We start from the raw sequence: 15,606 nt of genomic DNA on the forward strand, positions 1-15,606 counted from the left end.
TGCATTATTACTCTGCAGGCTGCTGCACTAGTTGAGATAAAAAATTCAGATCCCAGGGCTTCCCCAGTGGCGCAGTGGTTGAGAGTCCGCCTGCCGATGCAGGGGACACGGGTTCGTGCCCCGGCCCGGGAAGATCCCACGTGCCGCAGAGCGGCTGGGCCCGTGAGCCATGGCCGCTGGGCCTGCGCATCTGGAGCCTGTGCTCCGCAACGGGAGAGGCCACAACAGTGAGAGGCTTGCATACCGCAAAAAAAAAAAAAAAAAAAAAAATTCAGATCCCAAAAGGATTAACCCAGGTCTGTGGCTGTCAGACTGAATGAGTATTAGTTGGGGCAATAATGATCAAATTTTTGTATTCATTAAAAGATTGCGTTTGAATTTTAATTTTTTTTAGCTTAAGGGGAAAGGATGTTCTTACTGTTGGCCGGTATCCACTACATTTTTAATGACTCTAAGCCAAAAGGAGGAGGCCTAAGCTAGTTCTTTCCTCGTCTCCTTCCTTCTTTGTTTTCTTCTTTTTGTTTTAAACAAAATAAAATTTAAAGAAACAAGAAACCACCCTAATTTCTCACCTAGCAGTAACCATATTGGTGTTTTAGCAAGTCTCCGTTCCGTGTTTTTCTGGGCATTTTTACACCAGCAATGTAATTCTTGCTTTTTTACTTAACATTTTATTATAGTTCTTCCATGTTGCTAAGACCTCTTTGTAATCACCATTTTTCATGATTCTACCAAGATAACCAAGGAAGACACAACTCTTCTCTCAGGTGCATTGAAATTCATTTGGCTGTTTTTGTTTGTTTGTTTGTTTGTTTTTTGTTTTTTTTGTGGTATGCGGGCCTCTCACTGTTGTGGTCTCTCCTGTTGCGGAGCACAGGCTCCGGACGCACAGGCTCAGCGGCCATGGCTCACGGGTCTAGCCGCTCCACGGCATGTGGGATCTTCCCGGACCGGGGCACGAACCTGTGTCCCCTGCATCGGCAGGCAGACTCTCAACCACTGCACCACCAGGGAAGCCCCATTTGGCTGTTTTATAAAGACTTTTATGTGTATGATTAGTGGAGCATTTGAAGTTCCATGTGATAAATAGTAAATACAGACTTCAGGTCTATATAATCTATATGTGTGCTGGTATTTCCATGTTGTACATTTACTAGAAAGTATCTTACCAAAACTTCTGCATTTATTAATTTAAATTTGCTATATAGGTCTTGGGTTCATTTTGGTTCAGTGCTTCTCAAATTGTTCTGTTTCATTGTGACCATTTCATCTGACCATTTTAGGAATGAGAGGCAGAAGAAAAGGCTCAACACTCCGTGTTTCCTTATCTGGACCAGCTCCTTTTTAAGCCTATTTTATGTATTAGGGTACTACGCGGATCTTTTCTGAGTAACAGTACCTCTGCCTTTAAAAAAATGTTTGAAAACTACTGATTCAATTGAATCCTTATTTATTTTGTGATTTTCCATAAATCTACTTCAAGTAGAGATGAAAAAATTAGTAACTCGGAACAGATCATTCTTTTATTAATAATTCCTTTTATGTTTGAAAAAAACCTATTGGATAAGGGACCCACCAAATAGTTGAGGCACTGCTGCTGTATATTCCATAAGTAGACATCATTCACTTCCACTCTAAGTAAGATGCTGGTGCTCTTATGCAGTTTCATTTCTTTCCTTAACTAAGTCCACATAAAGATTTCTTCTATCATACCTGTCAAATAACTATTGATCCTTTTTCCTTTTTGTTCACTGATTTAGTGTTCAACATGGGTGGGAGTTAGTATAATGGAATCGATTGAGGCTGAGAAGCATCTGTTGGGGGCAGAAAGCCATCACCCCAGGAGCCTGACACCCTGGCCCAGGCAGGCACATGGGTGTCATTGTTGCCAAGGGCTTCTTTCCTGTAACTTTGTCCCCTGGCATGTGTGAAGGGGGGTGGGGAGGGACATTATTTCCTTCCTTTTAAGAAAGTATTCTCATGTGGCAAAAGACTGTTAAATTAATTAGGCTCTCCTATGGGGGCACAGTTAGTGCCTTTTTTTTTGGCAAGATTGCAGCCAAACAACAACTTCATTATTGCACTGAGTTCTTGAATGTTGCAGTTTTGACCTTGAATAATAGGATACTCTGTGGCTTCCTTGGACGTTTCACCATGCAAGGAAATGATGGCTGTGAATTGACAGGTGATCCTTGATAGGACACTCAACTGCTCTTCCCCAAATTCTAGCTGGCTAAGAGTTGGGGTTACCATAGTCATTCCACAGTGTTTGGGAGCCTTGGAAAGCAGCCTCTTGGTAGGAAAGACAGCCTGCCTGGAGGTGGAATAAATAACTTCTTCCCATTTAGACAGATGGGCCTAATTTGGTGTGCTCTGTTCCAGAGCTTTTGCAAAAGACAGTGGGGGGAGAAAACACTGCATGAGCTAAATTACTTCTCATCAAAGGTGCAGGAATGTGGGGGTGGGTACAATTGATGGGAGCTAGCTGGAAACTGTCTTCATCCTTTAAAGTGTAGTTAGTGAGACAAGGAAGATCCCAAGTCAGCGTCTTCAGTTCCCTCTCTATGAGATTCCAGGCAAGTATTGAAGACCAAGTTAGATGCCATGTGGTTCACGTCCTTCACACGGCTCAGGGAGTCCAGAAGTTAGAGGTTGTTTAAGGTCGTCGTTCAGGCCATGCTTGCAACACTGGCGACTTAGGGAAAGTCCCCTCTCACGGTGGTTGGCTCATCACAGATTGAGTCCTGATGGGAACTTATTTTCATGAAAAGCTGCAACTTTCAGTCGGTAATGCTACTTTTTTTTTTTTTTTTCGTAACGCCACTTTTTATTGCATCAGAATTTACCTGTATTTCTAGATAGTGAATTCTGCCTTCAGACAAGTAGGCAAACTTCTTGCATGCTAGGCTTTTGGGGCAGCTTGGGGTCTGAGGACCTGTAGCTTAATACTTGTTTTCTGTGCTAGTGAGCAGCCCTGTCAAAAGCAGAAGTGAGGGACTTCCCTGGTGGTCCAGTGGTTAGGACTCTGTGCTTCCCCTGCAGGGGGCACGGGTTTGATCTCTGGCCAGGGAACTAAGGTCCTGCATGTGGTGCAGCTCAGCCAAAAAGGGAAAAAAAAAAGCAGAAATGAGATGACTTGGAGAAGAAATAATCCACCGAAAGCACTAAGAGGAAATAGTAACATGTTAGGAACATAAAACAATTTATAGGGAAAACAATAGCATTAAGTTTGTTGTATCTGCTGTAGAAAAAGTCATTAGAGACAACTTTGAGGGCAGAGAGTTTGGGGTGATGGTTTAAATTGGCTTTATGGGTTTGTTTCATTTCACATCCTATGGGTGAATTTGGGAGATTGAAGAAATGTTCTATAGACAGAATAAGATATTTAGATATTGATGTTTGGCTTTAAAAAGCCCAAAAATGCAGTGTCCTTAAGAGCTAATTACATGTCAGCTGGAGAACAAACAAGCCAAAAGTCACCCTGCCCACAGAGATGCTTGACTTAACCCTGAAAAATAAAAGGTTTTGATAATTATGTTAGAAATTAACTTTTGGGACTGGATATCAAACTACTTCTCCAGGACCTAATCACCTGGCCCCTGACTGGAATAAAGCCCTTACTTGACGAAGTGTTTTGGGGGCCAGTTAGTTTAGACGAAGGTAACAGAGAGAGTACAGATGGGTGAAAATTCAACAGCATAAGCACAGATTATGATTGAGATTTATAACTGTCATGAGAGTTTCTATTTAGCACCAAGTGGGCCCTAAAGGAACCGTGTGTTTGGACCACAGCCCTTGCCTCTGCCGGGAATTAGGACGTTAGTGGCTGGGAAGAGCAGGGAAGTTGCCCGTATTTCCATACATTTGGGCACATCCCTGAGCACTGTGTGTGTTTTGTTGGCTGTGAGAAGCTGCATTTGGAAATGACATCAGCTTTCCAAGTCCATAATGGGCCCATGTCTATGGTGCTAAGTCTGACATCTGTCAAAGTGACACCATGGCCAGGAGAGGGACACATGCAAGGCAGCCTCTTATTACTGGCCATGTCAGCTTCCTCGGCATCTTTGCAGCTGAGTCTGCTTGGATGTTGGCAGAAACAAGTTTGTACAGTGGTTGTTGTATCATAGCCTTGACAGAGAAGTCACCACTTACAGGATCTCTGGGCCACTTACAGGTGACTTACAGTTTGTACCTCAAGAGCCAGGAGCCCAGGCAAGACTCACTCAGGTCTTTGAGGATTGGGACTATTATATATTATCACAGAGAAATGTGATATCAGAACCATTGCCGATGGTGTAGGAATGACTCTGGGGCGTAATTATTGTTCCTAGCAATTTTCGTAGTTTAATCTTTTGAGGTATAATTCTGGCCAAAGATAGAGGCAGTAAGAGTGGTGTCTGGCGTGACTAGGGGTGATTCTTGGGGCTTCTTCAGACCCTACCACTCCCACCCCACGCCCAAGCTGGAGTCCTGGCCTCGACGATTGTCACAGTGGCAAAAGGGTGTGAGAAACATGATGGAAGGAGACTGGGGGAGTCAGGAAGACTTGGGTTCAAATTCTGGCTGTTGTACTTAACTGGCAAGTTGTGTAACCTTTCTAAGCTTCAGTTCCCCCATCTATAAAATGGGGTAAAAATATCTCATAAAGTTGTTACAAGGATTAAATGAGAAAACTGCTGTGAGTATACCTGGTCCCTCATTGTAAGTGACCTGTAACTGTTCATTTCTCTTCCTTCCTTTCTATTCCTGGTTCAAAAACTCCTGCCATGATGCAGGAGTATCTGTTATTTGTACTTCATTAATATTTATTCACCTGAGTGCAGAGGTTTCTTTTAGCTTTTATTTTGGGAAATTTCAAACATATATAAACAGCATACTGTAACAGACTTCCTGTGCCTCTTACCCAGCTTCAACAGTTACCAGCATCCTGCCATTCTCACTTCATCTTTACTCTTCACGCCTGCTTTTTTTAAAAATTTATTTATTTTAATTTATTTATTTATGGCTGCATTGGGTATTCATTGCTGTGCGCGGGCTTCTCATTGTGGTGGCTTCTCTTGTTGCGGAGCACGGGCTCTAGAGCACAGGCTCAGTAGTTGTGGCTCTTGGGTCCTAGAGCGCAGGCTCAGTAGTTGCGGCACATGGGCTTAGTTGCTCCATGGCACATGGGATCTTCCCGGACCAGGGCTCGAACCCGTGTCCCCTGCATTGGCAGGCAGATTCTTAACCACTGCGCCACCAGGGAAGCCCCTTCATGCCTGCTTAATTATTATTTTTTAAAAGTTCTTTGTGAGGTAAAATTTACATATTGAAATGCTTGCATCTTAGCTATCCAGTTTTGTCAAGTGGATATAGGCATGTTATCCGCACCCCAGCATGATGTAGGACACCCCACAAAGTTCCCTCATATCCCTTCCCAGTAAATCCTAGTTTGAGGACAGGGATTTTTGCCAGTCTGTTTTGGTCCTTTCTGTATTCCAGCATGGAGAACAGTGCATGGCACATAATAGGTGCTCAGTAAGTATTTGTTGAATCCATTTGTGTATGTAATTATTTAAAACTATTAAATGAGCGTCAAGCATCTGAGATGTTGTCATTCCAGAAATACAGGTAAAGATGTGTTCCCCGTCCACAAAGATGTCACAGTTTAGTGGGGGCTTTAGACAAGTAAGCAGACTTTTTTTTTTTTTTTTTTTTGGCCACACTGCGCAGCTTGTGAAATCTTAGTTCCCTGATCAGGGATCAAACCCCGGCCCACAGCAGTGAAAGTACCAACTCCTAACCACTGGACTGGCAGGGAATTCCCTAATCAGACTATTAAAATGTCCTGCAGGGGTACACAAGAGAGCCCCTGACCCAGTTTAGGAAAATCAAAGAAGGCTTCCTGGAGGAGGTGATATCCAAGCCCAACTGTAAGGAAACACAGAAGATTAATCTGGTTGGGGAGCGAGGTGTAGACAGTGCAGAGTAATTTAAGGCAGAGGTCACAGTTAGTGAAGAGGTCAAAAATGAGAGAAAATGTGGCTTTTATGGGCCACTGAGAGTTGTTTACTAGGGCTAGAACCGAAGGCATAAACAGGTGTGCAGAGAAAAGATACATGCCGTCCGTTCACAGGTCCTTGGATCATTAATGATATAAAAGGATAGAACATTGCTCTGATTCATCACCATTCACAAGACAAAACAAAAATAATTGCCATTTTGCAATAGTTGACCGTCTGGGCCAAGGTGACCTTGTGGCTTTCCCCAGTCATGCAGACTAGTCCAGTTTCCGTGGGGGGTTTTGTTTTGTTTTGTTTTATTGACTGTTCTTCTTTTGTTATTTGCTAGAGACTGCAAAGCCTGTGGAAAACAGGTTTCCTGTACCTTTGAGCTCCCTGAATATTCAAGAAAAGATATACAAGAAAAGATAAGGGTTGCCTCCACCTCAGTGCTTAGGGAACACTGGCTGCCCCAGGAGGCTACCTGAATTCTTATTCTCACCCCCAGGATAAATATGTGAGCTGTGTTGCAAATTGCCTGACTTTAAATATTCAACTGCTAAATGCTAAAGCCCAACTGTTGCACCAGGGCATTTGCTTTTGTTTTGTTTCATTTTGTCTTAATGGACAGTATTTGCTAGCTTTGGGCTACTGTTGATTTGCAGATTGCAGTCAGAAACAGTGGCCGGAGACAGTTGAGTCTGAACCACATTCGGCTGTGGGATTTACACACTTGATGTCAAAATACACTGAGGCTTTATGTCTTAAGCCAGATGGTAATACAGTTCTCTGCTTGGGCCCCTCAGACAAAGTCCCATTTGTAGTCAGATGCCCAGTCCCCACTTAGCATTGTTTTGTTCGCTGCACCACGTTAACATGGACATAAATATGAATAGGTCTCTGGGCTGCCAGATTTGATCTTGGCATCCCGTACCTCTCATAATTAAGAAGATTTTTATTATACTTAGGATCAATTTAGGTATGCTTCCATACTCTTAAACTTAGAGACCTTTGTAGACTGCCCATACCATTATGGAAACGGACAGATTAGATGTGCCATGTGTGATAGGATAGTTGAGCCGTCTTCATCAGACTTTTCAAATAGGAATCAACAACATCAGCTTCTTTTTCTGGTTTTGCTTCTGAGCATTCAGAAATGACTGATTTTTGTTTGTTTGCATTTATAAACACAGTGTTCCCAGGAGATTAAACACCAAAATAGCATTCTGCTCAAAATATAAATGCTTGCCAGAAAGGGAAAAAAGTCTGAGCTTTGTAGTTGTTTTCATTTACATACAACAGAGAGCATTCCTAGATGTTAATCAAATTGACAATAATTGGGGAGAAAAGCCAAGAAATTAAAGAGGCCACTTTTTGATGGCAGAATCTGGGCTTGGAGGGGAAAGGAGTGTCTCTGTTTTTGGAATCAGGACCTTTCAAAGTTAAGTGGGGCCCAGGCCAGGTGCATTTTGGAGCCCTGGAATATTAAAACCAGGTTACCAAAAGTATAGTGTGATCTCAATGTCTACATTTAACAAACACTTTTAACGTGGAAGATTACAGTGTAATTTATTTATGCTAATCACAAGCTAATTATAGGCTATTTAAACATGCTAATTTGTGGCACACTAGAGGCAGTATGGTCTTGACTGGAGACAAAATGTAAAGGAGTGTGATGAATGTTTCTTTATTTTCAGGCCCTAAGAATGGGTTTCTGTAGCTGTATCTACAATGTTATTTGTTATTGTCAAAGGTCTAAGTTTGAGATCCTCGGCAAAGGCTGAGTGGCCCAGGCCAAGTGGTTGATCCACCTGTCCTCTAAGGCCCAGCTTGCTTGAAATGGCAAGGGTTGGGTCTGGAGTGGGGTTACGCAGATGCGTGCAGGGCCCGGACAGGAGGTCACCTGGAGCAGAGTTATGAGCCTTCTCTGGTGTCAGAACACACACCTGACATTGGCCTTCTGACCTTATAGGTCCACATTTTATCAGACAAGATGGGGCGTGATCAGGGTGGTATGGCTGTAGACTAGGTCCATATTTTATTTTATTTTATTTGTTTTTGGCCACTGCTGGATCTTAGTTCCCCAACCTGGGACTGAACCTGGGCCCTGGAAGTGAAAGTACCAAGCCCTAACCACTGGACCGCCAGGGAATTCCCTAGACTAGGTCCATATTTTAGAGGGATCTCTCATCACAGCTCCTGTGAACCAACTGAAATGACTAAGGACAGAAAGAATTGGGCTCCGGAACACCAAGTATATTGACTGGACCTCTCTCTGGCCACCTGTTTTGAGAAGATCATTACACCGGTTTCAGTAGTAGTTTTTGATTTGGAGCTGTCTTTTTTTTTTTTCTTTCTGTTTGGAAGTTTCGAGAATTTTATTTCAAATAGGAGAAAGCAAGATGGTAAAATGTTGAGCGACTTTGTTCTATGCAGTTGGTTCAGTTGGTTTTTCTGGCTTTTCAACCATTTGGTGTTTGGAAGGACACAGAGTAACTTGGTGACTGGAAAATACATCTTAGTAACTTCAGAGCATGTCTGTTGGCTTTCCTTTAAAGTCTCACTGTATTACTTGAAAAAGGACATCAGATTCTAGTTTTTTGCGCTCCCCCCATCCCTCATGTCAACCTTTGTTTTAGAAGTGGAGGCTTAATTGATCAACTGTAGAAGTGGTCTTAGAGATTGGGTTCAGGAGTAAACCAATTTCTCTGTCTTTGGTTATTCTGAGGTTTGTGCATAAATCATTTATTTCTAAGGGATAGTTTGAGAGACTTTCTGCAATTATTTAGAATATGAAGATGTTCAAAATTTAAGCTACAGCAATGTCATCCATCTCATGGACCCCAGCAGAAGCTGATGCAACTTAATCAAAAATAAATCAGGGTTATGTCCAAACCAGATTGGAAGCACATCATGAATATTCGTGGACATCTGGATGTATTTGTGGGAGTGTATGTTATTTTTTAATGTGTGCGATCACAGAGACATGGCTTCTTAACAAAGATGCCAAGAGGAAGACAGATTTCCAGCTGTGATTTCAAAGGGTATTTTTGTTTGTGTGTGGATATCCTTTCTCCTTGGGGTGTGGGTTTCACTTCTCCAAGATACTCCTTTGATCTCTTTCATCTTTTGGAATCTGTTTTGATATTTTATCTGAATTCTTCATTGGAGTCAGTTACTTGACTCATGAAGATTAAAACTTTCTTTCTAAAGGAGAATTTTAGCTTAAGTAAAAACTCACCATTTAGTGCTTCTGATGAATCTTTTAAACGCTGGTGATTTTCTGATAATTATCAATGAAGCTATTTTGCATCGTTGATCACCAGTATAGCCTAACATGTGTAAAACTCAGGGTACTTTATCTGCCTCACTACCTAAAATATTGCCAGTAACTAGAAAGGAAGGGTAAAGTGTGAGGAGGCCATAATAATGATGCTGATAATTATTGTAATAATGACATTTTAAAAGTACATTGGGGGCTTCCCTGGTGGCACAGTGGTTAAGAATCCACCTGCCAGTGCAGGGGACACGGGTTCGAGCCCTGGTCCGGGAAGATCCCACATGCCACGGAGCACCTAAGCCTGTGCGCCACAAGTACTGAAGCCCACGCGCCTAGAGCCTGTGCTCCGCAACAAGAGAAGCCACCACAATGAGAAGCCCACACACCGCAACAAAGAATAGCCCCTGCTCGCTACAACTAGAGAAAGCCCACGTGCAGCAATGAAGACCCAGTGCAGCCAAAAATAAATTAAATAAATAAATAAAATTAAAAAAAAAGTACATTGGAGTTTATGAGACATCCACATGTACTACCTTATTTAGTTTTAATACCCTATGAGATGGGTATTAGTAATCTTATGATTTCAGCTGGGCAGAGGCAGAAAATAATGCTCCCAAAGAGAGGCCAAATAACTTGGTAGGGAAGCTCCATCGCCCACCTATCTGGACATTTACTGCTTGGGACCTGCTGGGAACCTCGGTTTGGGCACTGCCAGATGAGGATGACAGGGCTGCTTCATCAGATGTTGTAAAGGTTAAATAAGATAATGTTTGTAGAGCACAAGGAAGAGTTCCTGGGTACATGCTAGGGCTCAGTGAATATTTATACTAAGTATTATTTATAATAGGAATACTAAATAAGTAGGACTTATTAAAAATCTAATAGCTGGTAGGTATCAGAGATGGAATTTGAAACCAGGAGGTCAGTGCAAAATCTCTGAACCCGCCCAGGCCACCCACTAACCTTGCATTTTTACTCTCAGGAGATTCCTCCCAAAGCAGCCTTCCCCCAACCCCCGCCCCCGCCTCCTCCCCCCCTCCCCTCCTCCTCCCTCCCCACCCCCCCCACCCCCGCCTCCTCCCCTCCCCCGCCTCCCCCTTCCTCCTCCCCAACTCCTCCTCCCCCACTCCTCCCCAGGAAGTAAATCTTGATTTACAGATTATGTGTTTGGGTAATATAATTTAAATGTGTGATATTATAAACAATAATATAATATAAAGTAATTTTTATTATACAAATTACAATAATACACTCATTATAAATTTTTTTTTAAAAAAACCTCACAAAAATTCCTTAAAGTAGAAGTTTAAAGTCTCCTAATACTTAGCAAGGATAACAGTTCTAAACAGTTGGGTTTTAAGTAGCTTCCTGGAATTTCCAATTTTCTATTTGTTCATTCTTCTTCATCTCTTTTTTCTCTCTTTATGTACACATAAATACACACTCACAAATGAACGTACGTGACACTCACAAATGAACGCACGTTTTACCTACGACAGAGTAGAAGCAGTAAATTAAAAGAGGGTTGACTCATTGCTAGAGACGGTCATCTGATAGTGGTAGGAAATGTTCACAAATGGAGACATAGAACATTTAAAAAGTAAATAGAACTCAAGAATCTCGACAGTCTGGACTATTTAGAAGAGGGGCCAAAAACCTTGTAAATTAAAAAGAATCTGTTAAATTATATTCCCTACATTGTTACAGAACACAAGGGGTAATAGACGTTTCAAGAATTCCATTAAAGAAGGTAAAATAACATGAAAGGTAAAATAATAAAGAAAGTAAATAAAGTAAAATAAAACATTTTGCTGTTTTACCTGTATCCTTTTCTTGAAAATTTAGTTTAACAGAATATTAGAGGGTTCTAAATATTGTAATTTTAGTGTATTATGTAATAACTATTTTAGAGGTAGCTAAATGATGGCACGTATTATTCTTCCTGAAAGTGAATACAGGGAACTGGTAAAAACAGTAAAGCAAAAACAATATTTAATGGTTTTCTGGCGTGTCTCAGTAACGTAGGTGGTGTCATGGCGGAGTTTTTAGTCACAGAAAATATAAGCCTCATTTCAGGAAGTTCATGTTGCAATAGAACAAGACATCCAAGGATAAGATTCTGTTAGTCATATTCATAAGTGGGTGATACATAGAGGTCTGCTTACAGCAAACTCTAGTATCCATCCATTCACCTGGAGATGCGTTAAGCATTAGGACAATAGAAAAGGTAAAGGTGGTGATGCTTGTTGGTTGGAAAGCTTAGCTGAACTGGTCTGGAGGAGCAGGTGCCTCAGGCTAGGGTCGGGACTCTACAACCTAAAATCAAGCACAACACTGGTTTCTGAGTAATTGGACAAGAACTTGTACAATTGCTCAGCTTATTCTGTGCCATAACCTAGATCAACACAAGGAAACAGCTAAGGTTTGGATGAATTTAACAGGGCTGGACTTATAAGAGCACTTATAGTTAGGATGATAATGCTGACTACAGTAATAACCAAGATTTTATATATATATTTTTTTTCGAGTAGGTATCTTCTTTTAATTAAACACCACAGCTGATTGTGTTCTTTGTAAAGCGTTTATTGAATACCTAACATGTGAAAACACATAGTACATATTATCTCCCTTCAGAACACTCCCATAGGGCTTTGTAAAATGATTTTTTTTTGAGATGTAATTCACATACCATAAAATTCACTCTTTTAAGTGTACAGTTCCCCGGTTTTAGTGTATTCCCGAGGTTGTGCAGTCTGTACCACGGTCTACTTCAGAATCCCCCAGTACTTCGTGTTCTGTCTTTCACCTTTCTGTAGTGAGTGTATAATAAATACATTCTTCACTACTGCATTTCTGTGGCTAGAAGAGTTCCCAGCATGTACTAGATGATCAATAAATAGCTGTGAAATGAATGAATGAATGAATGAATGACAATGACAGTGGCATTTTGAACATCTTTGAATTTCTATCCTCAAAAAGTGAGGCTTTCTTATTACTCTCTTAGTGTTTAAAATAAGCATAAATAAGAAACTTTTTAAAGCAGTAAATTTTGGAAAGTATAATTCTGGGGAAACGTGCCTTTATTACAAGAATGAATCCACTGACTAATAAAAACATAAAATATGTTCAGAGGTTCAAACTTCTGATTAGAGGAGAAAAGGCTCCCAATGAAATTATATATGATAATAAAAAAAGTCTTTTCCTGCTTTAAAATTTGCTTATGTACACCTATATTTTAGTATGGTTCTAAGGGATAGGCTGCTGTCTTAAAATGGGTATCTAAATGTGAAAACCCAGGATCCAATGAGGATGATCTTTGTAAAAACTGGAGTACAATAGAAAAGTGCATTTGGTACCCACATCTTTTCCAAACTGACTTCCTAGCGCCCTCACCTCCCCCACTGTGTATTGCTTGTGAGGTCCGTACCTCTCCAAGGCAGCAGCTTGCCCTTTCTTCTTCCCTCCCTCTCTCCCTCCCTCCCTTCCATTTACCGCAAGTGAGAGCCTGTTGTATGGTCACATGGAACTGCAGAATAGTGGACAGGGAACCCGTAATAAGGCAAGTGTTGGAAGCTTGGGTGAGGACCCAAGAAAGAACCAACACTAGCTCTTCCTAGACTTGATTCTGCCCATAGCCTAGCTGGACCAAAAGCCCCTAGTTTGCAGGCCTTCCTGCCAATGAGCAGATGCTCAAATGCGGGGTCGTTCCTCCTGCCTCTTGTCTCTCCCCCCCTCTTTTTCTCTTTGTGCTGCACACCCTGAAAATGGGGCACAGGGAGGCCCCTCTCATAGGCCTGCCTGTCCCATCAGCCCTGGCTTTCTAGTCCTCACGTCCTGCCTGAGATCACCCTGGGGTCATGTGTGGGTGAGTGTTTACCTGTGTGGATGTGTGTGTGTGTAAGAGCGGGGTGGGGGAGGGAGAGAGAGAGAGAGAACATCAGCAGATAATGGTGACCACGGTTGTAGAAAATATCTTGTCCCTAGACAGGGACAAGCAGGGAGGAAGAAGACCAGAGAAGATGCCCCTTGTGCCCGCACCTCTTCCTGCCCCCGCCCCTACGTTGGTAGTCCTTGGTTCAGGGGCACGAGGAAAACAGGAGACTCTGCCCCTATCCGCCCCCACCCCGTTCTACTTCAGGGCTGGTTTGCAGCAGGGCTGAGAGTGCAAGATGCCAAGGACCTCTCGCACCCACCCGCTACCTTTCCTCCACATCTGTTCCTCAGCGTCCCCCCCCACCACTCGCCTGCTCCTGCCTTCATCCCTTCCTCTCACCACCTGGTCCGCCATCCACCTGCAGCCCATCCTCACCCCTGGGCCTTCACTGCCCAGGTGAAGATGGCCACCAGTGACACCTCGAGGCTGTGCACCCTCCCTCACTCCCCTGGGGGTGAATTCATCTTGGACTCCATTTTCCCGTAGAAACTTGTTACGCTGGCAAGTAGGCTCTGCATCTGTATCCCAGCACATCCTGAGAAAAACTGGACTGGGTGGCCTGAGCTTGGGTTGTGTCCATTTTTGCTAATATTAAAGCTCAATTTTGTTACCTCAAAAAAAAAAAAAGAACCCTCAAAAGAGAAACGGACAAGATAATGCTTGGAATCCAACCCATCTTGTGCTGGGCGGTGGCCTCCAAAGCAGTGGAGAATTTAGAGCCATTTTCTCCAGGTGGAGACGTGTTTACGCCCATGTCGCACTGACTTGAGGATGGGAATGAAGAAGGGGCGGGGCTGTAGAACAGGCCAGATGGGCGCATGCTTCTCAGTACTGGGTGCCAGTCACCTGGTCTGACCTAAGGAAAAGCAAACTTTGAACACAAGCCAGCATTTTAGTCAGATAAAAATTTGTTCAGCAATGCTTGTGTTTGTTTGCTTGTTTCTTTTGGTTGGAATTCTCACCATATGCACCTCAAAGAATACCTCTGAAGGACATCATTAGGAGATCCAGTGCAGCCCTTACTGTTGTGAGTGAAATCTCTTTCTGAACTGCAAGAGTTGAAAAAGAAGTTATAAATAAATGCAATTGGTATGTGTTATTTTAATTTGTTGTTATATATGTTACTGTTTGTATACAGATTTCTAAATCCATTGCTTAAGCTTAGAGAGAAGGGTGTCCTGTCCATCAGCACCTAGCAGAGAGACAGCCAACATATGTATGTCTTCTTCTAGGACAACTTACGGGTGACCTGTGGAGCTTGAGTGCCAAGAGGTTGGAATAGGAATCCAGGTAGTCCAGGAAGGATCTGGCCCTAGGGAATTAGCCAGAAGGCAGAGAGGAGCAGGGAGAATCTGAGGCCAGGGGGCAGGTCCTTCTCAGGTCTAGGAAGGCGTTGTTCATTGCTAGAGGGTAAGTAAAGAGGGTTGAACTTGTTTTAGTTTGGTTTAGCATTTTTTTTTTTTCAGTTCAAAAAATTATTTTTTTAAAGACTCTAGTAAAATACGCATAACATAAAATTTGCCATCCTGGGCTTCCCTGGTGGTGCAGTGGTTGAGAGTCCGCCTGCTGATGCAGGGGACCAAGTGTTCGTACCCCGGTCCGGGAAGATCCCACGTGCCGCGGAGCGGCTGGGCCCGTGAGCCATGGCCGCTGAGCCTGCGCGTCCGGAGCCTGTGCTCCGCAACTGGAAAGGCCATAATAGTGAGAGGCCCGCGTACCGCCAAAAAAAAAAAAAAAAAAATTTGCCATCCTAACCATTTTTAAGTGTACATTTCAGTGGTGTTAAATATATTCTCACTGTGCTCTCATCACCGTCCATCAACAGGACTCTTCATCCTGCAAAACTGAAACCTGAGGCCTGCTAAACAGTAGCTCCCCACTCCCTGCTCCCCCCAGCTCTTGGCAACCATTCTACTTTCTGTCTTTATGGATTTGGCCTCTCTTAAGTATCTCACGTAAGTGGAATTATATAGTATTTGTTCTTTTGGGACTGGCTTATTTCACTTAGTATAGTTTCCTCAAGGTTTTCCCATGTAGCAGCATGTGTCAGAATTTCCTTCCTTTTTTTCTTAAAGATTTATTTATTATGTTTTTATTTATTTTACTTATTTTTGGCTGCGTCATGTCAGTTGCAGCACATGGGATCTTTTGTTGTGGCACGTGGGATCTTCGTTGCATCGCGAGGGCTTCTCTCTAGTTGAGGCGTGCGGGTTTTTTCTTCTCTAGTTGTGATGTGTGGGCTCCAGAGCGTGTGGGCTCTGTAGTTTGTGGCACGGGGGCTTTCTAGTTGAGACGCGCGAGCTCAGTAGTTGTGGCGCGCCGGCTTAGTTGCCCTAGGCATGTGGGATCTTAGTTCCCTGACGAGGGATTGAACCCGCATCCCCTGCATTGTAAGGTGGATTCTTTGCCAC

At 42.8% G+C, this 15,606-nt stretch overlaps 1 protein-coding gene across 2 annotated transcripts in view; it reads left to right on the forward strand.

Moving 5' to 3' along the window:
- Positions 1 to 15,606, forward strand: part of SASH1 (SAM and SH3 domain containing 1) — a 264,505-nt gene that overhangs the window by 108,414 nt on the left and 140,485 nt on the right. The window lies entirely within an intron of this gene.

This window comes from Mesoplodon bidens (genome assembly GCF_964165515.1).
Source record: "Mesoplodon bidens genome assembly, chromosome: 12".
NCBI classification, from domain to species: Eukaryota; Metazoa; Chordata; class Mammalia; order Artiodactyla; family Ziphiidae; genus Mesoplodon; species Mesoplodon bidens.